This window comes from Lissotriton vulgaris, chromosome 6 (genome assembly GCF_964263255.1).
Source record: "Lissotriton vulgaris chromosome 6, aLisVul1.2, whole genome shotgun sequence".
NCBI lineage: Eukaryota > Metazoa > Chordata > Amphibia > Caudata > Salamandridae > Lissotriton > Lissotriton vulgaris.
In genome coordinates, this window is record NC_141694.1 from 231,239,954 (window position 1) to 231,267,433 (window position 27,480).

Here is a 27,480-nt window from a genome sequence, read left to right on the forward strand (position 1 = left end):
GCCCGAAACTCCAGTCCTGTGCATTGTAAATGGAGCACTTCGGGATTTTTAGATTTTCAACAAAGGGGGAATGGGTTTGCTGCCAAGAGGAGCAGATAGATGTAGCCCAATGATCCGCTAAATTATTTGACATCTAATCCCAATATTAGTACTCCAAGCATTATCTGATTCAAAGACTACCACATGATAAGGAAAATCATTTGTGTCCTTTGCTTTCTGACCTCAAGTGCACAGGGTATGCCCAGATGTGGGTCCTGGGCTCACTGTGCCACTGGATTCAAGCTAGCCTGGCTGATGAGGGGTGATACCCTGAAACTGGTCCCAGGATGCAGGTTTCTGGTCCAGGGAGTACCTGACTTGGCAGGACTGTGCCCAAGAGTAACTGGGTCAGACAGCTCTGCATATGGCTGGTTCTAAACTGGCGTGGCATGGTGAGCAAAAGAATGATGGATTTAACCGAGGTCTCTTGGGTGGTGGTGAATGTTTGATTTGCTACGCAGCCCATTCATCATTTGTGTGTCTTTTGCAGGCCTACTAGTAGCATTTGATTTACAGGCCCTGGGCACAACTAGTGCACTGTACCAGGGAAGTAGGAGTAAACACCATTACATTTTAGAGAGAGAGCATATCCACTTTAGCCTGGTCAGCAGTAATAAAGTGCCCAGAGTCCTAAAAACCAGCAAAAACAAAGTAGACACAGTACATTTCATGAGACAGCTGCAGCTGCACCTGGGAATAGTGTGTTGATCATGCACCCTATATATGTAGCATACTGTGTGGTAGAGTGTTGCTGCATAGTCTTACTGTGAAGAAATAGTTGCTCCTGTGATCTCATCATCCTATGCTCATTACTACATGCATGGCGCTCTTGATTAGTCTCAACAGAAAAGATTATAAAGAAGAAGTGAGAATTAAATTACTTTTTTATATCAAAGACCAAATAAAATAAGGAAAAAAAAGAGAAGGAAGAAGAGCATATGAAGTACACCTAACTAGAGCTCTTCGTCGCTCACATTTCATCACAAAGTCTACACAACAACCATAAACTCTTACGTCAGTCTGAGTTAACGCCATCTATAAAATCCTTGCCTAGTTTTCAGGTAAGAACAGAACGGCTTACTCCATTCTAAAACCTTGACCCCCACCTCTTTATTTACCTCCCTTTCCCCTATCTACAACTCTGGTTTCTTTCCAACTACCTTAACTTACTTTACCTTACATCTCCCCCTATCTCTTCCACCTTGTCCCGCTACTTCACTGGTCTCACTATTCCATTTGCTCTGCTTTCCTGTCCTTCTCCTGCACATACCCAATTCTAGCCACTTTCTAGCCAAAGAAGTGTACACATGAAAAAAGACAGAAGGGCGGAGAAGTTTAAGGAGACATTTATCATATCAGTTTTTACCCAATGGAGTGCTGTAAATCCTCTGGGGAGTGCTTTCCTTCTCACCGCTGCCGCCAGAATGGCAGTTGTGTGAGGGATTTATATGCGATAACGAAAATCGAGTAACTAAATCTACAATTCCAAGCACTAAACGCTTATGTCATATTTAAATGAATACATTACACCAATAACTATTTACTAGTGCTTTCTTACAAGTGGAAGAATACGCTGGTTAGAGAAATTCCACAGACTATTGCACAAGAAAAAAAACTAGATGCGTGCTGTAAAAAAAGAAGTGGCTTTATCAATGCTACCTCAAGCTTTCTTTTTGGTACTCGTAGGCTAGCGTGAGCCAGACAGCTTGAACAATTAGCTTTTCTTTCGGTTGCCTCCATTTCTAAAGGTTTACAGTATAATTCAATGCTGTTTGGAAATCACAAAGCTTGAATTATATGAAAATGGGTAAACAAAAAAAAAACAGCAACATTGTTTGCAACCTGGTGCCCTAAAACATGTCTTGCCTGGGGCCCAAACATTCCTTAAAATGATCCTGAGTAAGACTTCTTCCCTTTATCTTCTTACTTAATTCAAACTTTTTATGTTATAGTCTTTCGAGCTTCAATAATGCATTTGCAATTTACACGTCTATGACTTGTGCTACTTTAACCAAAACTTCTGTATGAAAAGAATACGCACCATAGCGGTTTGCTTTAGGCACAGGTACTATGTTGCCAAATGAAAGGCTCCGTTTATTCGTTACATTTCAGGAACTGTAGAACTCTATTTACAATAGGAAAACAAAACTATGGATCCAAGAATGCAAAGTTTAAAGTCAGGTCTGGATACACGTCTCACACATTTTCTAAACACAGGTAATACTGTGAAGAATTTACCCCTTGGCTTTATACTTTAGGTTGTACTGTATCCAACAGGTCAGTTTGTCTTTGTCATTCTTAGTCTCTTGCATGGACATACTTAAGGAATATGATTTATAAGATTCCTTCCATTGTTCTATGATTCAAAATGAAAACCTGATCTAATTTGCAGCATATGGCACTAGCTGTAAATAAATAAATACATTAATAAAACAGACAATGTAGACAACTCGAGAATTCTAGCTTGAGATGTAAGTAACCACTGAAAGATCACAAGACAATTGCAATGGACTGGACTAATATTTATCCAAATTACTATAAAGCATGCTATCGCACAAAAGTAAGGACTCCCTACAGCACCACTGTCCAACATAAGTAATGAAGGGCCGGAATCATAACATACTTTAAGGATATCTAATTTAAACAAATGTAAGGGAAAGGATGTGGCATAAAAGCCTGTGCTGCCAACGTCAAAGTGTGTGGGAACCAGATTTGAGTCTTTGCGTCTGCATTAACATCTTGTGATTCTGGGCATATCACTTCATCTCCCTGTGTCGATAATTCAGTGCCTTGAGCCCGTCACAGGTGATTTGCCAAACTTTACAAATCTTTGATTCAATAATACATGGAATGATTGTTAATTAAACTAATTGGTACCGAAATTCTGCCACAGTCCGGATTCTCCAGGGGCTATGCTAGACAACCTTGCCTTACAGTGTTACTGGACCTAGTGTACTGTTCAAGTCAACAATATTGACTTATAGTAAAAGAGGTTCTTAATTTTTTTTTTAATTTTCCAAACACCACACAGGATCAATGCATGCATGTGGTTTATAAAATTCCTATTAATAATGCAATAAACGTATATAGTGCTTCCCAGAATCTTAGTAATAGCTCATTTCATCAAAGGAAACCGTGCTCTTTCATTCCCACGAGAGCCTTTACATTAGTGTGCACCATAGAGCAGAACTACCACTTCTGCTAGCAAATCATTACCTCTAAGCGCATGTCCAAACAAGCCAAGCCGTTTACTTAAATCGTGACTAAATATACTTGTTTTCGCCTTTTCATTTATACCAGTCTAATCTTTTTCTCTGTTAAAACTGAGTCAACTTTCAGTCAATGCAAATTACATTAATTGCTCAAAATTTCACTCTCCCAGATACATTTCAAATTATCTTGGGAGAGGAGGTCTATTTATCTCTGGAACTTTATGGCACAGATACCATTTACACCAACAAGAAAAAACGAAAATGAAGACTATTTAGAAAAGGTGACTCTTACCTGTCTGTCACTTTCTACACTCTTTTTCTGTTGTGTGTCATTGAGAACTCACTGTGTGGTCTCTAATCGATCCATTAACCACCTGTAAGGTTAAAAAAACAAAGTATGAAGAAGGCTGTAAAGCTGCCCAAGCAGACCTTGAGAGAACAATCAAGTACCACAGACCACAACGGAGCAATGCACAAGGAAGCGAGATTGGGGAACTATTTGCCAAATACCGCAAAATGATGACATTTCTAGACATCTGGAACAGGATTATTTCCAAAGAACACATCCAAAAGGGTCTTCTTCGCTGTCTCAGACCTACAGTGGAATGTGTTGTATTGCGACAACGACTTTTTTTTATGAAAATGAAAAATGTTTATTTATTTGTTAAAATACAATGTGATCAAGTATTTGGCCTAAAGTTATGACTCAAGTAATATTCTGCAGATACAGCAAGTCCTTAAAAAATGAGCACAGATTGAAGCTGTGCTCTCTTTTCAAAAATGCTCTTTTAAGATCGAACCGGGAAAGCGCATGCACCGCTCTGCGGCATGCTGCATTGGAGTATGGAAACAAAGCCCCGCCCATTTAGGTCATTGGCCTGTGTCATTGTCCTTTGTAAATGCTGGCTTCCGATTCGTTAATAGGCTTGTTAGTCCCTCCTTAGTACCAACTTGTCTTCATTTGTAACCTCCCATGAGGACTTGCCCTTTTATTTTGGTTGTTACACGATTCGTCTTTTTTAGTCTTTTAGCACTGTTTCCTTTAATAAGTTTCTGCCACTGCAGGCACGCCATGCTTTCCTGCAACATTCAGGGCGCCATTCGCACTTTAACTTTCCGAGCAGCTTGGGGCAATGGCTGCCGCTTCTTTGAATAGGGCTGGCATTTACAAGAGTTTGAGCTATTGGCATTGTAAATAACTATGCCTTTTATTTATGTGTTAATTAGCAAAACAGATAAATAAAAGGCATAGTCATTTACAATGCCAAGAGCCTCCGTTTATAAGCTAGCTCTGTAACTCCATGCTCTGCAGACAGCGCAGCTCATGACCACGAAGCTGAGGGCACTCCTCATTGTTTCTGAGTTGGTATACCCTGAGAGGATGCGCTGAATCATAGTGCATGTGTTGGTGCACGTGTTGTAAGCAGTGCAATTTTTCCAAAAACCTAAACTCAGCTCCCTTTTATCCTTGTGCAAAATGTTAACAGCTACTATAAGGATTTAGCCCTAGAAGTGTTATAAAACTGTTGTCATTTCAATTTAATATTCAGCAAAAGTATGACTTCAATTTCAATGTGCTGCAGAACAGACCAGGTTCATTTATGCCTTCCAATACACGAAGATTATGATCAAATATAAAATATTTCCGTTTTTGCTGTTTTTTATTTTTTACATAAATGGAGACTGAAACAATGTCTCCTTTGTCTGCATTTATTTAGAAAAATAGAGGCAGTAGGTTTTATTCTGAATATTTCTCCATCCTGGCAATCATGACTCCGAGACCGAAGGCTGTGGACAGTGACAGCAAGTGAGTTAAAATAGATTTCTTTAAATAGCCTCAGATGGGCTAATTTTTAACGAGTTTATTATCTCAATTAATGTAGCTTAAATATTACAGACATTCATTTATATGTGTGAGTTTTTGTTAAGAAGGTCCTAAAATATAATGTTCGCAAACTAATGTTTTCACAGAGTACAAAAGAAACAGTGATGATAGCATTTTTATGAAGGAAATACGGATCAAAAAAGATCGAAATCTTAACAAAAAACACATACCATACTAAATGTAGTTATAAAAAATAATGTAGCTGTTAGAAGTGTTTGTCGAGTTATAGTCGCTCTAACATTTAATGAAACAATATGAAAGCTGTGTTGATTTGAAAGTCTCGGATAAACAGACTTTTTATTACTACACATACCACTTATGTTTTAGTTAGGCTAAAACAGCTTGTAAAGCTGACAGTTATCATTACAAGTTAGTCAAAACAACGCAGAAAGGAAAACAAACCAACACTCTTTTAAATCTCACGGTTTGGGATAATAAAGAAAACAGAAAATTCGCAGTTCTCAGATTCAGGAAGAAACGCTGATATCATAGATGCCAAATGTTTATCATAATTAAAACGCTTATTACATGCATGCATATAACACAACCACATTATTACATTTGCAGTTACACACATGCACATGAAATTAAAGACTTTTTAAAATAAATATTAACAAAAAATGTCTGTGAACAATCAGGAGGAAAAAAGCAGGACAGAAAAAAACAAGCATTTGCAATGTAATCGGTCTCTCCTTTGAGACCTTATATGTATTTAGCTATGCTGCACATTAGCCTGGGTGCTGAAACATCTACTGTTCTTTAACATGGAGGGAAAATAAGCAACAAACTGCGTGACATGCCAGGTATGGGAAGACATGGAGAGAAATATTGCCTTTCAGCGGGAAATGGTATAGTCTAAAGCTCTGTTATTAATTTAAAATCAGGGCCTTCGGTGGTCATATCACTGAAAATACAAGATTTGAAAAAAATAATATTGTTTACGGGTGCTCGTGGAAGACAATTTCTATGGACTGGAATCTAGAGAATGCTAAAGTGATTCTAGTATTTTACTGACCTCTGCTGGCTGTTTTCTATTGAGAAAGTTAAAGAGGCAGCTGCCAGAAAAAAAAGTTCCTCAGCAGAAAGCAATTCTGGTATTTTACTAACCTCTACTGGTCGTTTTCTATCAAGACAGTTAAATAGAGGCAGGTGAACAGAAAAATGTCCCTAAGCGGAAGGAGACAATTCCTAGGGCTGATCTCCAGAGCCCACAAAGTACATACACATATAAGTATATACTAAAATATACACAAGAAGTCTCCAATGCTCGACCTATAAATAAGGGCAGAGGATTCCATAACCAACAACAAACCCTAGAGTAGGTGAGTTCTCATAAGCTTGTTTAAACCCTTAGTCTAAGCATTAGATACCATGGAAATGTATTGAAGGAGATGAGAAGGAGAAGGTGTGATAAAGAGGACCTTTAAATTTTCTTTTAATCTTGCGGCATTTGTTGAACCTGAAAGTCAGAGGGCAAATTTCAGGAATGGTTTTCTCTCAAACTTGTGCTCATTCTTGTAAGGTGCGGATGATGTGAATGCAGTCCCAGGTGCAAGAAATAGGCTTCCAGTTCTGACAAAAGATCCTGCTGTAGTGCAGCCTGATCATGGGACAGATGCTCATATTTAGACGCTCTGGATAAATACCCTCCTGGCCCAATCCGGCGCCCCTCGGATGACTTGGGCCTGATCATTCCTGATCTTCTTTAGAACTCAGGGTAGGAGATGCCACAGCAGGAAGGCGTACAGGAGTCTTATGTTGACGGGATTGCCTTATTGGGAGCTGGAGAGCGCAGAAATATTGACACTGCATGTTCTCAAAAGTGGTAACAAGCTCGAGCTAGGGTTCATCCCATTGCTGGAAGATACCCTGTGCCACCTCCAGGTGTAGTTGCCATTCATGATCTGCTAGGTGGTTGTGGCTGAGCTCATCTGCCCTGTTGGTTAAAGATCCCACCAAGTGGTGTGTCACCAGGGAAATGCCCTTAAAGCTCAGCCAGCTCAAGAGAGACAGCACCTCCTAGCGCAGGTCCCAAGACCCCATCCCACCCAGCTTATTGCAGAGCCAAGTGGCGGTGGTGCTGCCTGTGGGAACCTGAACCAGTTTACCCATGATGGTCTTCAGAAAGGCCTTCAACGTCAATCAAATTATCCTTAGTGCCAAGAGATTTTATGAGGCTAATAACCCAATATCAGGCAAGATATCCAACCCACTTGCATACTGTAAGCACATGTTTTGATTGTCTTCAACATAAGGGGTGGCAAACTCTTCCCTATCCCCTCCATTGCTATCTCCATATGGCTGGCTCTGGTCAGAGTCAGAGGCCAAATGATGGTGCATGGTCTGTGTGCGACAGCGTGGTAAATAAACAGTGGTTGATTCAGAGGGGTTTTGCCACATCCGAATGTAGGCAGTGGGCACAGCTTCTGTTAAGATCTAAATGAATTTGGCATGGAGTGAGAGACCACGGCAGGCTTCTGTGGTGCCGATGTCAATGTCAAAGTCCACATCACCGCCAATGCAGAACCTGAATCAGGTTCAAGGGGTATAGACAGCACCAAAGGTAGACCCATCCCATCGGTGGTGCCCTTATTGGAGGCCCATTTGATCCTTGGGGTCTGAAGGCGCATTAGAGGGAGTCTGTAGTGTGCCACAAATGTGCAGCACAGCCTCATGAAAGACTTCCACTTGCTGTAACATTGCAGACAGACCCAAGAACTCGGGCCTCATTGGGACCGTAAATGAAATTGGCTCCTTTGTAGAAAGGGAATGTGACTTTGAGGCACATTGACACAGTGACACCTTTTCCCGAGATTGTCGGGAAGGGGGACAGTCACACTTAGACTTTTTATATTTTAATTCTCTTTACTTAGCAGAAGAGTTCAACCGCAAAGGTGATCTGCTGTAGAACACCTTCAGGACAGGAGCTTGTCTACACTCTCAACTTTGGCCTGGAGTAGGACCTGCATGGAGTCTTGCGGTGCTCTACCTTGAGTTCACAAATGGCGCTCAGGTTCATCTGGGCATAGTTACCACAGGCCTGTGCTGAACCTAAACACGAGAGACATGCCTCATGGGAATTTGCCACTGACATCAGTTTGTGACAGTCCCTATAAGGCTTAAACCATGTAGTCTTAAAGGCTTATCTGTGCCTATTCCACGGTTGTTTTACAAGCCATAGTCTGCTAAATCTATATAAGCAGCCATTTGTGGCTATTGACAGTTCCTCGCTCTGAAAATGGTTGTGGATTGAGAGCTTGATATATAAAAGGTTTTCAAACAACAAATCCTTTGCTAAATTGGCAAGCTTTCCAAATGCAAAAAACACATAACAATGGATGAAACTTACAAATAAAGGTTCTATGAAACACACAGAAAGGAGGGCAGTAAATCAGTGCACCCCATTCCTTTCTATTTGCAAGGAAACATATAACAGGTTTTGACTGCTTTTGTGACTACAACCCACTGAGGAATTATCTAACTTAGAAAACATCAGGAATTCAGTTGCACAGTGAAAGATGTATATGAATTACAGGTTTCACTATATGAGTGCCAGCTGTGAGCACCAGAAGAAGCAGACAGAAGTCAATAACCATCATTTTCCAAAGTAGAAAGAAAAATCAAGAAAAACGTTTCAAGAAAATATTGGAGGAACTCGGAGGTAGTGTGGTAAAGACGAAATGTAGTAAAAGTCATTAAAAGGCATAGTTCGATTTTTTATGCTAAATACTTTCATAAAATAGGTTTATCAAAGCAGTTAAAAACACACGATACTACTACTAATATTATTATTGTTATTAAAAAACAATAAAAAAGGAAAGGTCTATTACATATTTGATACATTAATTATCTTAAACTGAAGATGGCGTGGTTAGATTCTGGCATCCAGGATTGTGAAGGAGGAGGTTGTTAAATTTAAGTTTTGTGAGGTTCCATAAACATTTCACAAAATGAGGAAAAACTAATGAAGGGAGGATCGGAGGGAGTTTGGGGACTTAAGGAGGAGATTGTAAAAGGGGAGTTTTGGGGGAGAGTGTGTCCAAAAAATTATCTCAAACTCAAAGAAAAAGGAATGAGGCAGGGAAGCCGAGATGGAGCTTTGGGGGCCCTGTAAACAGTTTCAGCACATCTGCACGAAGTACACATCCTCAACTATACTTTCCTTATGCATCGTAATCTCAAGCATAAAATCCACATCACATTGTCTTTTCTTTTGTGAACTAGGAAGATATTTTCCTGGAGGAGAAATCCTCTCCCCGTGACCACCATTCAATAAGCATTTGGGAGGTGTGGCTCACTGGTTAGAGGCGGCAGACCCGAGTGCAGAGAACGGCCCGGGACCAGGGTTCGATTCCCGACGCGGCAGGGTCTTGGACCAGGATCAGCGGACTGATAATTCTCGCATCGGTGCCTACTCCGACCAGGGATCACACTCGGCAACTCTGGGCATTAGCTTGCCTCATCTCCACAACGGCCCCACACAAACGCCGGGGATGCCTGGTTTCACCTTGGAGACCCCCAGGAGGGACTATCTCACAGGGAAAGCCAGGACGGGTTCCCCAGCGGTCTATAGCGCTACGAGGCCTCCGGGTAGCAGTGCGCTTTACAAGACACAACAATTTACCTAATTACACACTCACACTCTCCTTTATTTAGAGTGAATCTGTTTCAAGTGGAGTGAAAAACGTTTGGAGATTTGAGAATTACTACAAATTTACAACTTTGTGGGTTTTCTTGCTGACGGTCACCACTTTGTTATCTTCTTGGACATGGACACGTATTAGAAAAGTTGCCAGGTGAGTACATTCAACGTGCAGGTGCAAATGCCTTCAAAATGTATTTGTATGACTCAGGATAAGGGAGATGTTTCTTCTATATTTTTACTATTTAGTGAAACTTGAGTAAACATACAAAGTTGTGACTGGGCCCAGACATTCAAACATTTTCACCTTGGACTAAGGGTAGTGCATGCTAGATGAAGAGTCCTCGGAGGCTTTGTAGTTTATCATCACAAATATCTTTCACTTAGCAGGAACACAGAAAAGATTCCAGGGGTGATTGAGGGTAAAGCCCTGGGCTGTAGGACAACTGGATTGGACAATCACTAGGTCAATATATTCACATGTGGCGCGAGGTTGAGCCACGTCATTTTGTATGCACTTATAACTGCAATACAAAAAACGAATTACTAGACACTATTAAGCTCATTAAGAGACCTGTCAGAATGTTTTAATTGATTAAATAAAGGATACTTGCAATCATTCTCAGAAAGTAGCAAAAAACTTTCAAAGTTAATCTACTGCAGTCTATTTGACAAACTATTTTAATATTTTGATTGAACTATGATTCTACGCTCATGGGGTGGAGTAGGTTCTTTGTGTAGACTACAGGTTGACACCCCCGCTGTAGACATTCACAGTAAAAGTCTCAAACTGCAGCATTTGGAACACAGGAAAGCTTTTAGCCACTTGTATGTACTGTACTACATGTGTGCAAAATATGCACACCAAAATGGTCTCAGACGTTGCACTACTGATCACAAATGACCCATTTTATGTTGGAGGGTGAGTCCTTTGTATAGAACTGTGAAAACTTTAAGCTCGGGAACTTTTAGTTCTACAGTACTAACTCTTTCAACATGAATATAGTGATTTGTATGCGGAAGTGAGACTTAACAATTGGCAAACTTGAGCAGTTCGGATTTTCCCTATCCATATCGGGCAGAAATGTAAATGTAGTGGGATGGTGGTGCCACAAGATAAATGTATTATTAGATGTAGAGGGAAGGGGAAAGCACACCATGGGCACTAGAGATCTCTCAATCCTGTTTTGGGCCCACCTCCGGGTGTAATTGTCACAGCCTAGAAAGAATAAACTACTATGCATGACACCATGACTCTTACAGCAAAGCCTCAACATGAAGGGCATACAAAATTAACCCGCCCTGTGCACATGAGAGGGACGAACCGGTGGGAAGGGGGCAAGCAGCAGGAGCTGCACAGAAAATGAACCCACTGGGTGCCCATGAGAGGAGAGGAGCAACCCAGAGAGAAGGGGCAGTGGTCGAAGTGCGGAAAAAAAGTAGGGGAACTGTGGGTAGAGAATCAACTGGGTGGGGATAACCAAAGGATTGGGTCAGTGGGCGGAGTCAGAGGTGTGGCCTGAAAGAGCAAAACATCGTACTTTTTAGTATGTGTTTGACATTTTGTACTGACCTGATACAGCTTATTACATTATTTAATTCAACAATGAATACACATGTTTAAGATCCATTATGAGCTACTGACATTAAAATGCTTTCACAAAGTGGGATACGTTTCCAATCACAGAATGACCCAAATAAGCTTAAAAGTGGAATCACAAGCCATTTGTCTCTGAGCCATGCAGTTTCTGTCATCAGCACTTCTCCTCCCTTTTTCACAAGAGCATTTTAAACATGAATGGCAAAATATCCTAGTTTACAAATGTTTTCCACATACTTCTGATTCTGCCATATTTGCCACATAATACATCATCTGCTGCAATATCTGATGATTTTAGCAAAAAACTGTTTGTAGCTCAAACCGATCAAAGGTTACTAAACATTAGACCGTTTTGTTGCAAAGTGGGTGTCCCCTTGCACTGGCGGAATGGTCACTTTTCTCACTGTTGCACTTGAATAACAGACTGGTACTAATGAGGTAAAATCTTTGCAGCAACTGTTAAAGAGCTCTGATATCCCTCGGGATCTTGTTTTCGCTATATAAAACTTTATAAATAAATTGCAGCATAATTCCAGTGGCCCCAAAGCTGGCAGCACATGTTAAAAGTGCTTGTGCAAGAATCAGAGACCGTGAAGTTTGCTAACTTATTTAGGTGTGCATGTAAATCCTGCATTGCCGATCCCTAATGAGTTGGACTACTACTGCTGAAACAAGGCCAATGGAGGTACGTACCAATGAGTGATGTGGACTAGCCTCAAGGGTCCTGTGACCTTAGTGACATAGTCGCTATTGCTCTAGGGTGTGCTGCTTCATAGGCCTGTCTGCAAGACTGGGGGAGAACTTCAGTATGGATTGTGGTGGACAAGCCTTCAAGGTTAGCCCACACTTGCCACCACTAGAGTCCATCTGCTGGTGTTAAGACACCAGGGCTTCTAAAGTCAAATGAGTCTTCTAAGGTTGAACATGTGAATGTGTTCAATCGGAGTGGTCTGGTGGACTGGTAATGCAGGCTGAACCGGATTACTGAGTTCCAAATACGGTAGCTCAGGCCATAGTGCCACATCCTCTTCCCTATTGAACACCATTCTGCTCCACTGAGAGAAACCTGTACTGCCTTCAGCTGCAACCCAATTGTGCTGCAATATAAACACCTGAATGAGACTCAATACAAATTATGCACTAGACAAAAGTATTATGGTGCCTGAAAAAAAAATTACAAAATTCTGAAAAAATCAAGCACTCAGAGAAAATGCAATATTAAGTAAAGCATGTGAAATGTAAGCAGGAACAACATGTTTACCTTAATGCTTTTGCACTCATTATTCAGAAATGAGTGTGTTTGCCTGAAAATGGCTTGACTACAGGGCCCGGAAGAGACCCATTTCAATATCCATTGCTTATGTCCTTACATCCTTAAATCCATAAGCAGTATGGTTAAAAAGACAACATCCCTGAACACAGAACCTCAGTACACATTTTATAAACACAATTAAAGCAAACAGCTAATTAGGATAAAATTCAACATATTCCACTCCACTCACCAACCAGGTATTGAAGCACCTCCAGGAACGGTGCACTTCCATACCTGGGGAAACCAATGCTGTTCAAAGAAAGACAAGAAAAGTAAAGTAGCGCATCACTGGCAAACTCTGTAAGGTGAAGCTAATGTGTTTGGGTGTGAATAACACCAATCTGGCCACTGTGCAACCACTCTGTCATGCTTCATTCAGTTATTTATTTATTGTATTATGAACCTTATTTCTCACGTCCCAATGGCTGCCATTCGGAATAGAAAGATGTCAGAAAAAGACAGCATTTCCAGCAAAAGTGTATGTTTCTTTTTTGGATCCATTTCACAGGTGAACCAATGAAGGAAAGGAGAGAAAAGAGAGGGTGTTGGACTTGGACCTTTTTGCAGGGTCATCCCTGAACTTTTTGCCTTCATCCTGTGTTTTGTCTGACCTGTTTTTGTTGGTTTTATGACTCTGGGCACTTTACCACTGCTGATCAGTGTTAAAGTGCCTATGCTCTCCCTATTGTAAATTGATGTATGGATTAGTGAGTCTATGATTGGCTGGTTTGGTTTACCTGTCAGACCCTAGTACAGTACATCATAAGTTCCCAGGGCTGGTAATTCAAATGCTGCTGGTGGGCTTGCAGATCTGGTTGTGCCACCCACAGAAGCATCCTGTAAAAGTGTGTCTAAGGCTTGCCATTACAGAGCCTTGTGCAGTCTGGTACTGCCATGCAGACTGGGCAAGTGTACCCACTTGCCAGTCTCTAAACCTTCCCTTTTCTTCATATCAGACACCCCTATGGTAGGCCCCAGGCAGGGTGTATTGTATGTATAAGGTAGGACATGCTCTGATGTGTGTGTCATGTCCTAATAGTGAATTACAGCCATTTTCGTTTTTCACTATTGCAAGGCTAACTATTCCCCATAGGCCAGAATGGGCTGTTAGATTATTACATTTTATAATCTTAACTGACTCAGGGAACATGGTAGAAATTTGAGTTTAGTATGCCTGAATGATAAAATACATCTTTTAGTGAAGTTGATTTTAACATTCTGTGTTTGAAAATACCACCTTTAGAAAGTAGGTATTTTCTTGTCTAACTATCTAAGCCTGCCTCTGCTAGGTTGTGCATTCCTTGTCTGGAGTTTGAATGACGTAACTTGGGCTTCATCCTGGACTCCTCCCTCTCGATGACCAGACAAGTCAACGCCGTCTCATCATCGTGCTTCAACACCCTGCGCATGCTCCGAAAGATCTTCTGATGGATCCCCACCGAAACCAGGAAGACGGTCACCCAGGCACTCGTCACCAGCCGACTGGACTACAGAAACACCCTCTACGCCGGTACCACAGCCAAACTTCAGAAAAGACTCCAACGCATCCAGATTGCCTCCGCACGACTCGTCCTGAACGTCCCCCGACACAGCCACATCTTCGGCCACCTGAGAGACCTGCACTGGCTCCCCGTCAGCAAAAGGATCACGTTCAGACTCCTGACCCACGCACACAAGGCTCTCCACGAATTGGGCCTCAAGTACCTCAACAACCGCCTGACCTTCTACACACCCACCCGCCAGCTACGGTCGACCAGCCTCGCCCTAGCCGCCGTCCCACGCATCCGCAGAGCCACCACCGGAGGAAGATCCTTCTCCTACCTGGCAGCCAAGACTTGGAACTCCCTCCCCATGCACCTTCGGCTAACCCAGGACCACCTCTCCTTCAGGAAGCAACTCAAGACCTGGCTTTTCGAGCAGTAACGGACCCCCATCCCCCAGCGCCTTGAGACCCTTCCGGTTGAGTAGCGCGCTTTACAAACGTCTTGATTGATTGATTGATTGAATGACAGGGCTGGGGGATTCCAGGACACAGGGTGAGTCCGCCCAGTGGTGAATAGAGAGATCTGTATCTAGATGGGAGGGAGGAGTTGCACCCGTGATCTGAATAGGGCTGTGCCTTCCCTCCACAATGCTGGCTCCATCCCCTGTGGTGCGTCTGATGTCTCTGCCCTGCACGGTGAAAGGAAAGAAGGAGTCATGTAAACAGAGTGCTCCAGGACTGACCAGAACTTGTTTGGGTTAGGCAAAGGCCCCTCTGCCTTCAGAGGACAAAGAATTTTGGGGTATAAATAGTGGGACCCTGATCCCAAGAATTAGATCACTTTTGGACAACAAGAAGAAACCTTTGCTGAGGAGAGGAACTAGAATAAACTGAGGAGAGACTATCCCCAAGCTGAGGTGCTGCTTGAGGGATTGGCCTGCAGTGGTTGCCTGACTGCCAAAGAAAGGAGAAAGGGACTTTGTGTACTTTCATCAACTTGTAAGGATCTCCAAGGGCTTGGGAGAAGAGCTTGCCTCCTGCTGAAGTCTCAGGGACAGAAAAACACCAAGATTGCCTGTACCACACTTGCTTTTTGGAGCTATCACAATTTTTACTCATTTGCCAAACACAACTTTTTCGTTTGAACCAGGGCCAACAGACTTCAACCACCAGCTCCCCAAGAGTTCTTTGGAAGTGCCTGCTGCTGTTTTGAGCCTTCTGAGGGACTCCGTGTCACAAGGAACTGGAGGCACAAATCACAAAGAAGAAGTGTGTCGCAGTCGCAGCCTTCACATCTCTGAACAATGGTGTCGCCTCTGTAGCGGACGAATTGCACCGGATTACAAGAAACGTCTCGCAACATCGAAGAAGCGTGCCGCCGTCGCAGTAACTGCCATTGCATTTCTGAACAAGGATGTTGCCGCTGTAGCTGGCGCATTGCACCGCAGAAGCGCCTCACATCCACGGAGAAGTGTGATGCCGTCGGAGCTGCTGTTGTCGCATCTCTGAACAAGGGTGTTGCCGCTGCAGCTGACGCATTGAGTCAAGACTTCTCGCATCATCGGAGAAGCGTGCCGCAACAAGGCAACGACGTCTTTATTTCTTTGCACCAAAATGTCTATGCATTACCATCTTTACAACACTTTTGTTGCCTGCGTGTCGCATCTTAAGGTACATTGACTCAAAATGTCACATTTTAAGATCTAAAGAGAACTAAGCTAATTCTACCATTTTAAGTACAGTATTGCGGATTTTTGTTGTTTGTGGTCTTGTGTTAAATCTATATAAAGAATACTTATTCTTAATATACAACTGTGTGGTGTCCATCTGTAGTGTTGTCACTGGATTACTGAATGTGTTCACAAACGCTTTACACACTGCCTCTGAGATAAGCCGGTCTGCTCTTGCCAAGCTACCAAGGGGGTGAGCAGGGGTTATTTTAGGAGTGTACCGCCTTACCCTGACTAGAGACAAGGGTCCCTATTTGTCTCAAGTACCCACCTGTGCCAACTAGAAATCCCCTAATCTAACAGAGGGTAAGAGCCCTTTCTTGAAATCACAGTTTAGTACATGAGGAAGAGCGAGACCGTGAGAGAAAGAGAGAATAAGAGGAAGAGGAAGAGAGGGGGGCCAGCTGCCAGAGGCAGAGCAGGAGAAGTGGACACTGTCCTTGTCTTCTCTGGGCAAGAAGGAGAAGACTGAGTCCTTTTCTTTCTCTGCCCACCTCACCCGTCCTGAACGCTGAGGCCTTGGCTATTTCTGCCATCCTGGAATGCATTTTTAAAATAAAATTGTACGGGAAATGATTCTCTAAAATTCAACAAAGTAGGGGCACGCCGTGCCCTGCCGATCCCACCCACTTCGACCACTGGAAAGGGGGCAAGCAGCTTAAGCTGCACACAAAATATACCCGCTAGGAGCGCATGAGAGGAGCTGCCTGGTGGGAAGGGGAGAGCAGCAGAAGATCCACCCAAAATGAACATACTGGAAATGCTTGAAATAAACAGGATGGGTGGGGGCAAGTAGCAAAAGCTGCTCAGAAAATGAAACTATTGGGGGCGCAAGAGAACCCTAGTGGAAAGGGGGCAAGCAACAAGAGCCACCCAAAATATACCCACCGAGTGTGCACGAGAGGTGTGACACACCCGGAAGGGCACAAGCAGCAGGAACTGCACACAAATAAGCCTGCAGGTGTATATTGATGGGGTGGCACAGCAGGAAATGGGTAAGCAGCAGGAGCAGCAACAAAATAAAGACACGGGGTGCACGAGACGAGACGGCGCAAACAGCAGAAGCTACACACAAAATGAACCAGCTGGGCACATATCAGAGGGGTGACACACTAGGAAGGGGACAATCATCAAGCGATGGCCACACAATGAACCCACTGGCTGCCCAGGAGAAGAGCAGATTGGTGCATAGGGGGCAAACAGCAAGAGTTGCACAGAAGATGAACCCGCCAGGCAGTGGCGGCTCCTCCGCTATGGTAGAGGAGCATTGCCTCACTGCTTTTAAGCAGTGCAAAGTAAGGGAAATATAAAATGATAACTTTGAGTTATCATCATTTTATGTTTCTGTCAGTACTGGTTTCCGTGCTGCTTTGCAGAGCGGCCGGCGGGGTAGGGCTGCTCTGCTCTAGGAGCATGGCAGGGGAGGAGTGGTTTGCCCACTCCTACGTGCACATGAATGTTTGGCCAACCCTCTCGGGCTGCCCAAAACAGTCATGTGCACTTTCACTGTTCTCCATGCAGGACCGCATTCCCTGGCTGAGCGTCGAACCAGGACGCTCAGACCAAGCACACAATGCTGCATTGCGATTGGTCAGGGGACCCTGGCTGTGCTCCTGTTCCCAGATTCCAACAAGCACAGCAGGAGCAGAGGCTGTTTATTTATTTATATTTTGAATATCCCCCGCGCCAGTTGTCCCCGCAACCAGAAAGCCATGCTGGCTGCCACTGCCACCAGGCACACACGAGAGGGCTAACTCGACGCAAAAAGAGACAAGAGCAGGAGCTGCACACAAATGGAAATCGCGGAGCACAATTAGAGGAGCAGCCCAGCAGGAAGGGTGGAAGCAACAGGAGCTACACACAAATTTAAACCATAGGCATACATGAAGAGTGGTCCGGCGGGAGAAGAAAAAGACAGCATCAAGGACCCTCTGAGCACAGAGACGTGTGAAGAACACAACAGTAGGAGAAGGAAAGGACCACAAGAAAAGTGTCATGCACTTGCATGGCATTAAGAAATGTGAACAGTGGCCTAGAAGGAGAAAGGCGGGATACAGGGCACAGGGGTCAGGGCCTCCAAAACAAAAGCAAAATTGTCCGCAGCTAGACTGCAGCTATGCAAAGACACAAGATGTCCACCAATGACAATGTAAAAGGCCAATGCTCATGAGGTGGTGGTGGGGGTGCAAGAATGAAGACTATACAAACAGAAATGCAACAAATTAAATGCACAAGATTGAAACGGACAACACAGTCATCCAATGACGGAATGGAAAGTGGATTCTGAAGAATGGAATATAATGCTGTCCATATCAAGACCACGCATTTCAGTAGCAGCCACTCATATTGCAAAGTGGTGAGGCGAAGTGAGGGGGAACATAAAAAAAAAAATAGAATTAGGAATAAACAAAATAGCACTTACCTACTCTGACGTCTGCCACTTTGCTCCCGATCCTTGCATTCCATCCAGGAAGTGCTGAACACTGTGCAGGCTCCCAGCTTCCAATCCCAGCACTTCTCTCATGCTGGCAATGCTATTCACAGCATGAGAGCAGCGCTGGGATTAGTCAGAGCATCTTGGTTCGGCGCTCAGACATAGTCTGGAAGCCTGTGTTAATTCTCCACCTAGCTGTACAACACAGCTTAGGTAGGAGAACGGCTAAGTGCGCATGATGTTTTGACCGACCCCAGAGGGCCAGTCAAACCACAATGCGCACGTAGTAGTGCCCTCCACAAAACCCTCCTCCCTGTTTCTGAAGCTAAGTATGGATGGCCATACCGCTCCCTCGGCTCGCATCCTGCAGGACGAGAAATAAAAGGATAATAAAAATGTTTTATTATCATTTCTTTTTTGTCCTTTGCCTCTGCTGTCTTTCAGCAGGTGGGCCGAAGCTCCTCGCCATAACAGAGGAGCCGCCCCTGATGCAGTTGATTTCAAAGCTGCATTTTGCAGCAAACTCCAAGTGCTGCAACTTCTCTAACCCATTAACCATACTAACTCTGGCCACACCGTTTAGCTCATGTGCACAGTGTGCATGGCTGCCAAAGGGACAGACACATCATCACAACTGCTCAAGGCTTGCCTATCTGCCCCAGGGGCTACCAAATGCACATCGCACAGGCAGGGTTTGGGTATCATCCAGACTAAGCCTACCGCCCACCATCACTTCAGGTTCCACCACTAGTGACTGAATTCAATCAACAAGGCATCTCCCAGACAGAATTTTATATAGTAAAACAATACTAGGCAACTGCCTAGGGAAACACCATCAGAGAGCTCAGGAATACTCCTAGAACATCAAATATGACAAAGGCCAAGTGAGGGGCAACACAATATCACGGAACCAAGACCACCTCAAGTCATTGCATTGGCACTACTAGTTTGAAAAACTATTACATTGAAGAACAACAGCTTTGCCTGAATGTCCCATGATTCTTATTTATTTACTGTGTCATCGGATGCAATGTATTGACTAGCTGTATTTAGGCGACAGCGAGTAACCCGCCACATGGCAGTGCTCTACAGTGCCTCATTTGTGCTTCATAAACTGCTGGTCTGGCACGGAGCTGCTACGAACAGCTGCCTAGTCAGTAGCGTCTGACTTGAAATAAAAGAAGGCCTGTCCCAGAACACACAGTGTAGCTTTTGCAGAACATGGTCAGTGTGTGTCCTGTCCATACTCCGTGTTAATGCACATTAAATTAATACACTGGGGGTGAAGGAGCAGATTTCATAAGATTTACACTGATCCAAAGATACAGCTACTTATTTTTACAGAGTGTATTCTGTGTGTGTGATGAGGAATGAAATGAATGAGCTTTGCTCCAGTCCATACTGCATGGGTAGACTTTTTTGTTCCTTACCAAAACAAAGACGGCTCTTTGCCCTTTAGAATGCGAAAGATGAAAATCGGAGACAAAATCCGTTTGCTAAATTATTACCATTGTGACTTTGCTCTTATTTCAAAGAAGCATTGCTATAACTAATAGTCTTCTGCATTTTTTATATTACACGCACAGAGGCATGCAGCATTAGTCAATACATGTGCATAAACCAATACACCACACCCGCAGATGCCGGTTTTCACAAAGTAATATAGCATGCAGACATCTATATACACAGTGCTTAATTTGTAAAAAAATATAAGTGCCAGCGCTCTCGTCAGGAGGTCACTGCAGCTTGCACCACATACTGCCCCTGCCATGCTGCAATGATAGTAAAAACACAACTACTAACCATCACACTCCTAGAAGCATGACAATGCGGATTATTTCAGGTTCCCAAAGCTGTAAGAATGGCTTGAGTTGGCAGGTAACAGTCCTTTTTAAAGAAAATCGCATCAATTATTCGCTGTGTTGAAATCGTCTCTAAATTAGCCAAACAGCAGCGCCTTCTGGCAAACTGTCACAAGCACCCAGTGCTGACAATTAAGGGCCAGTGAACACCTGCTCAAATTAAGCACGGATAATCACAGACCAACAAACTTAAAGAATAATGCAGAAACAGCAGCAATCACATGTAACACAGTGCCGCAGGACCTATAGGGTTCTGCACATTAGCTGAGCATAGGATGGTGTGCAGCAATATGTGTATGGGGAAGTCCACAAGGGCACTAGTGTGTGATGTGCAGCAGGACCGCACGGGTCGAAGTGCAGCACTAGGACCGCACGGGTCGAGGTGCAGCAGGACAGCATCGGGCAAGGTGCAACAGGACAACATTGTGTGAGGGCCAGCAGGACAGCCAGTATAAGGTGATCTGCCTCTGGGGGGCTGCTCTACCAACATACTACAGGGTGGAGTGCCTCAGGGGAGCACTGGGTGAGGGGCCTCACAGTAATGCATATAATAGAGCACTGCGTGTTGTGCAGCAGGGGAAATGAGTGATCTACAGGGGGGTGAGGGGGGGGGGTGCGGGTGGGGGAAATGGATGTATAAAATGGTTCCATAATAAATGAACCCATGTCAACTGTGACACCTTCACTCGGGCTTTGGCAACAATTTGCACGACGGGGGTTTTAAACCTATAACTAAAAGTAAAAAGCAGACAGCGAGTCAAAACGTCTGTGCACTTATACTAGAGCTAAATCAGGCTGCTGGTGTCAAACAACATCGACTACTTGGCAGGCATGTAAGCGGCAGAAATTGTGGCAAGTATTAAAAACTTGCCTTTCCTTTCAATTAGGCAAATAATCTTTGCTTGCCGCTTTAATGTGTGCTCGGAGTTCCGAATTGTGAAAACGGAAACGTGTCTCAAATAACAATTTCATGTCTTTTCATTTACTGTCCTCCTCCGAAATATTTCACAGCAGGCATCTGCTTCCCTTCCACTGCAGATATTTGATTCTTTTTTATTTATCTAAACATTTGGCGTACTGTGCACTGCATAACCGAATTGCTTGTAGGCTGATAAAATAACACATTTTCACTGCTGTTTGACTAAATAATGTCTGAGCCCGAGGATGGGGTAACTTGAACTGCATGGGGAGGGGCGTGGGGATATGAGACCTGCACGTTTCGTAAGTATAACACAATGACTTAATGTTCTGTTTTGCCCTGGGACAAATCTTTTCGCTTGTACAAGTAGCAAACACTACCCAATAGAGCACGCATTCCATTTTTGCATCAGAGAACCTTTTCTGAAATCTGACTCAAGTTTTAAATATACAAATTTTGTATTTGTAGGCTCCCAACTAAACCATGGCTGAAGCAGGCTCACTGCACTTGCCATTAATGGATCTGACCATGGCACAAGTCCTGAAAAAAGAAGTGGGGAGACGCTGTCACCGGAAGTGACGTCACGACAGGAAGTGACGTCACGACAGGAAGTGACGTCACGAAAGGTGCCGAGCTCCTCGTCCCAGAGAGGCCAAAGAGTGTATTCCAGCAGTTTGGCAGGGGGGATGGCGTCCCCCCGGTAAAAAAAGGAGGGGGACGCCGTCCACCCGCGTGGTACCCCGACTCGAGCCCTGGATCTGACTAGTGACTTTGATTATGTGAACCATGCCCAACACTTAAACTTGTCAAGCTTGGCCTCCTTGCTCCCCATATATCTATGTGGAGCAAGCAAGAAACATTGCTTCATCATGCAAATGTTTTGGCGCCACCCTCACCTCGGGGCATGGGGCCCTTAGTTGCATCTCGGGCAGTAGCCATTCCTCCCCCCTTGGTGCACCGGAAGAGATTTCCGCACAGGGATGGCCAGTGACGTCATCTGAGGGCGCAAGGATTCCCAGAGGACGATATAAGCGGCAAGCAGGAGCAGGACCATCCTCTTTTTCCTCTCCAGCGTCTCCAGATGGTGTGGCCTGGCAGCAAGTTACCTACCCACCCATCCCTAGTACAAGGCTTTGGAAGGGGGTCAGCAGGGTCCCTAGCAGCAAATTAGCAGGGGATACAAAGATGTGGATTTTTTGTATGGACTTGCTGACCCTTTGACAGGGCGGGCATTCAGTGGGGCTCCGGTTTGGCGAAAGGGGAACTGACCTGCTGGTGGTCCTGGGCTCTCCTGCCCGACCCGAGATTCTGGAGTTAAAGAACTTTTGGGGGGTGCACCCATGTTCAGGATCCCTAGTGGGGCCAATGCGTCATGCGCTGCCCTGGTGTGGTAGTTACCTCTGGGACGGAGGTTGGAATAGTTGCTATTAAAGACTGCTGGTCAATGTGATACATCAATGCTGTCAGATGCCCTGGGTGGTACTCCGGGGCCAGTCAAAGTTGAAATCTGCTGGCACATTGAGCACAGGGGGTGTTCACCACAATGTGCGTGTCTTGATGGTTAATGCAATGTTTTTAATGTAAATAGTCTTTTGCCTAACGTAACCTTTTGAATAGGTTTTCATCTTTTGGTCCTTCATAAGATTGTTTTAAGATTTTGAACAATTGATTGTTGTTGCTTATGCTTGAATACATGATCAAAGTTAATAATGTTCTCGTTAATGCGAAATAAAGGACAACTCTGTGGCTGATCAAAAATACGTGTTTGGTCACTCTGTTAAACATTACTGTGTGGAGGGTGATGAATAGGGGGCCAATCGCATGTTGTATGCATATTATATTTTGGAGTGCCTCTCACTGACCATGGAGAGTGTTCTCTGGATGAGGTATCTCAAAGAAGGCTTTGAAAGGAACGGATTGCCGGAAGTCTTCACTTCATCAGATTTAAGCATCTTTGAGCTAAAAACATGATGTGAGAATTCTATTTGAAGCAACAACAAAAAAACGCCTGTCAGTTCTTATGTCCTTATCACAACTAATTTGATTAAACACTACCCGACTACTGTAACAAACCCGTACCATAGGTTTTTATTAAAAAGATTCTGTTAGACCTACGTCTTTTTGCAAGTTTATCCCCAAACTCTTTGCCTTTTGCCTCCTATTTTTCTGATCTGTTTTTGTTGGCTATAGGATTCTGGGCACTTTACCCCTGCTGATCAGTGCTCAAGTGCATATGCTCTCTGTAGAACTTGTGAACATGATTGATTATCCACAATCGGCAGATTTGATTTACTGGTAAGTCCCTAGTAAAGTACAGGGCCTGTACATCAAAGGCTACTAGTCAGCGTGCAGTACTAGTTGTGCCTCCCACATGAGTAGCCCTGTAAATGTGTCTCAGACCTACCACTGTAATGTATGCGTGCACAACGTTAAACTACTATGTTCACCTGGCAAGTGCACCCACTTGCCGGGTCCAAACCTTCCCTTACATGTAAGGGACCCCTAAGGTAGGCCCAAGGTACCCCCATGGACAGGGTGAAGTGTATGTGAAAAGTAGGACACGTACTGGTGTTCTGCCTGGCTTAGGTGCATACCCTAGCCAACCAGAAACCCCATTCACATTGTTGATGTTTAATAATCTTTCCAGAAAGAGCAGCCCTGAAAGATGAACTTGCCCCTTTCTCCTTACGACACCTCATCAGTTCACAATACATTTTATCATTTTTTTTCACTTTTAGAAAGTGCTGTGGAAACGGTTTTAGTAACCTTATTGCTTATGTATAAATTTAGATATCATGGAATTGCTATTTGAACTTTCAGTTAATGTATGTATCCTTCAGTTGCTAGTTTTGTCATTTAATTAAAATAAGTAATTTGATGACTGTAACAAAAGGTGAACCTTGATGGGTCTGCATTTATTCACTATGGTGCAGAGCAGATGAATGCATTTTATTTTTTACAGATTGATATTTTCAAGGGGATCCTTGTATTATACTGTATGGTTTTCTAAATTCTATTTATCCTTGTGATAAAGAGATGCCAGCCTTCCCTTTAAGTTGTCCTGGAACGAACATTCCGTGGTTCAACGACCGCCTAATGCATCCTGGGACTTGGAGGAGGAATCGCATGTCTATCAGTCATTATCCCCGTGTACTGTTTCTCCACAGCGAGGCACGGTAAAAACCCCAGAAGTAGGCGGAGATGAACCAGGAAGTGGATATTACCGTCCAACGAAAAACGGAGAACACAGGAAGGAGTCGACTTTGACCAGCGAAGAAGAGGAAGGACAAGTGAAGAGAGGTGACGCCGAAGACCGAAGGAAACCTGAGGAGGACAACGCGGGAATCCAGGCGAACGCGGGACCTGAAGTCGGTGAGGAAGAAGACGAGGATCCGGAGGAGCGGTGGACCAAGGATTGGTGGTGCCCAACGGAGGAGGCTGGAGAGCGGCCGCAACTCAGGGGAGTTGCTGTGGAGCCGGTGCGTGATACTGCCTCCGGAGACTTGGAAGATGGAAGCAGGAGGCGGGCGGTGTGTTAAGACGGAGGGTAGAGATACCTTGCCGCAGTTTGAGACACCTTGCCGCAGATTGAGATACCTTGCCGCACATTGATATAACTAGCAGAGTATTGATGTACCTTGCTGCACATTGATATTGAAATATGGGCACTGTATATAAGAGCACACATCGTATTTTCCCTTCCAGTATTTTCATTACCCCCCCACCCCCCCCGCTTCTTCACGGTCACACTTTATTGGCAGCATCCAACTGCCGCATGTTAAGTTTGGACGGTGGTTCTACTTTACCGGTTTTCCCTGTTTCCTAAGCTAAACTGGGTTTTCCCCTGGACACATTCTTCCTGACCATCTTCTCCATCACTCCCCGGTGTGGTGACTCGTAGAGATATAAGCACATCCTTAGAACAGATTGACTGACGGCTCCATTTCCATCTCCTCTTCTATGAGCCTCTGGGAGACCCCACCAAGACCAAAGAGGAGCCCGGAACATCTTCCACAACAACCCCTTCCAGCTTCCCACCCAGCAATTCGGGAGAAGACCAAGAGGAGAGACACTCTGTACCAGTGGATAACTCACTTACTGCTAACAAACCACGCTCTTTTGGAAAATACATACAGCCTCCTCGCCTGTTTATCAAACCCGCACTCTCATAAAGGATTGTGGGTTTTCCAGCAGAATAAAAAATACTTACTTAAAATCAGTTTACCTAAAAATGCATTATGCACAGTGTCAATACACTGTAATATATACTAGAGCATCAACAAACTACTTGTACCTAAATGAGAAAGACAACACCAGGGGGCGTGGCTTTGGCGCCACCTAAGGCCGCCTGAATCGGGAGCTCCACCACACGGAAGAGCTAACTATGCTTTCCTTGAATATTTGTTCTCTCGACAGAGATTTAAGGCATCCAACACCAGCGTAATACCAGAGGATGCCTGGGCTTCACTTTCTACTCAGGTGAAGCGAGCAGCGAAATACCAATGGATGCCTGGGCTTCACTTTCTACTCAGGTGAAGCGAAAAGTGGAATACCAGAGGATGCCTACTCGGGTGAAGTGTTTCCTGCTTCTTTTTTTCCTCATTGAGGTGGTCGCCTTACTTGCAACAGCCATTTTGACTTCACCTAAGCTGCACGTAGCTACTTATTGCGCAGTGATTTGAAGCTTGAGTAATAACTGCACCATTGTCCTCTGCATGTTATTTAGCTACACTGGAGTTTCTTCTTAAAGGATGCTTAATGTTCTCATCATTCTGTTTGAGCTTTGCAGTTGACTGGAAATGGAGGATATGATTACTGCACCTTTGTGTCCCACCTGCTACTTAGCTGCACTGGACTTCCTACTTCATATTAGTGCGCTACACAATACTTGGGTGCACGTTATTCCTTCTTAAATAATATGGCCTTTTGGAGTTCTTCTGCATATTTTTCTCATTCTTTTGGATTGAGCTTCGCTGTTAAGCGGCCAGTACTGTTTCCATTTTACTGACCTTGCTATGTTGTACTATTTCAGTATATTACGCTCCTAGTTCCTCAATTTTGTTTTCTGAAGCATAAAGAGTTTCTTTTCTACAGTCTGGCATGAGAAGCTTTAGGTAGTTTTTTATCTGGCTGTATCTCCTATATTAACTTCATCGATTGCAAATCATCAGGACATCCTCAAGGAGTTTGTTAAATTTTATGAAACTTTATATACCACAAAAAACCCAGTCCAACAGTCTGACATTGAGATCATCTACAATCCCTCCCTCGCCCTTTCATTTCGGATTTGGAGTTCGATTCATTGGAAGCTAATCTGAATCTTAATGAAAGTTCTCAGATGCTCAAAACATTAAAGTCAGGGAAAACATCAAGACTAGATGGTTTTACAATAGAGTTTTATCGTTATTTCTCCAGTATCCTCCTTCCTCACTTACTTTGGTTATTTCAACACTTTACTAATTCTAATTCAACCTCTGGCGTAGTTCAGCAAGCTTTGATATGTCTCATCCATCAAGAAAGCAAAGACCCTGCTCTCTGTAAAAATTATAGACCAAATGGCTGAGCAGAGCCTCCCCACCAGGTACACACTTCAGATTGTAACTTCAGGATAATTTGTTTTTCATTGTACTACATGCTGTTCACTTTGAGTGCACCCAACTGTTTTTCTCTACTTTCTAAAAGTGGCATTTTCTAGCACAGAATTTAAAAACCAACTTCACTAAATTATGAATCTTTAAATTCTGAGCTCAGGGAGCCCAAACTCAAAATCTCAAACTCTTCCACGTTGAAAGTTACATTTGTAAGATGCTACAAGGCAGCTCAAATGATAACCTATGGGAGAGATAGCCTTTTCAATAGTGAAAAAACGAAATTGGCGGTATTTCACTAGCTAGACATGTAAACATACCAGCACGTCTTTCACATACACTGCACCCTGCCCATAGGGGTACCTTGGGCCTACCACAGGGGTTGCTTACTTATATAAAAAGGGAAGGTTAAGGTCTGGCAAGTGAGGAGTGAAGGAACTGGACTGAGCTTTTATATCTTGATTTCCAAGTTTCTCCAAGGACTTTTCCTTGCTTGCCTCCAGTTGGAAGTTTCAGGGCCATCAAAGACTGCAGTTGCAGAATTCCTGAACTCTGCTGCTGGGAGTTCTGACCTGCCTTGTAGTGCCAATTCCAGTTCTGTGCCCTTTGTGGTTGTGTTGCTGCTTGAAACCATCAAAATCGACGCATCACCCTTCCAGCACTTGTTTTTCTGATTCAGCACCACAGTGGGGGAGAAGTTGCCACACATCCACGCTGAGCAACTAAAGAAATCGACCTAACACCTGCATCCGGCCGAAGAAACTGCCACATCCC

At 43.8% G+C, this 27,480-nt stretch overlaps 1 long non-coding RNA gene across 1 annotated transcript in view; it reads right to left on the bottom strand.

The window, feature by feature from the left end:
* Positions 1 to 3,543: 3,543 nt before the first annotated feature.
* The window catches only part of LOC147707061 (uncharacterized), a 242,441-nt gene continuing 218,504 nt past the window's right edge, over positions 3,544 to 27,480 (bottom strand). Inside the window, exon 3 of the long non-coding RNA XR_015296606.1 lies at positions 3,544 to 3,625. This is a non-coding gene — a long non-coding RNA (uncharacterized LOC147707061). The remainder of the gene's footprint in view (positions 3,626 to 27,480) is intronic.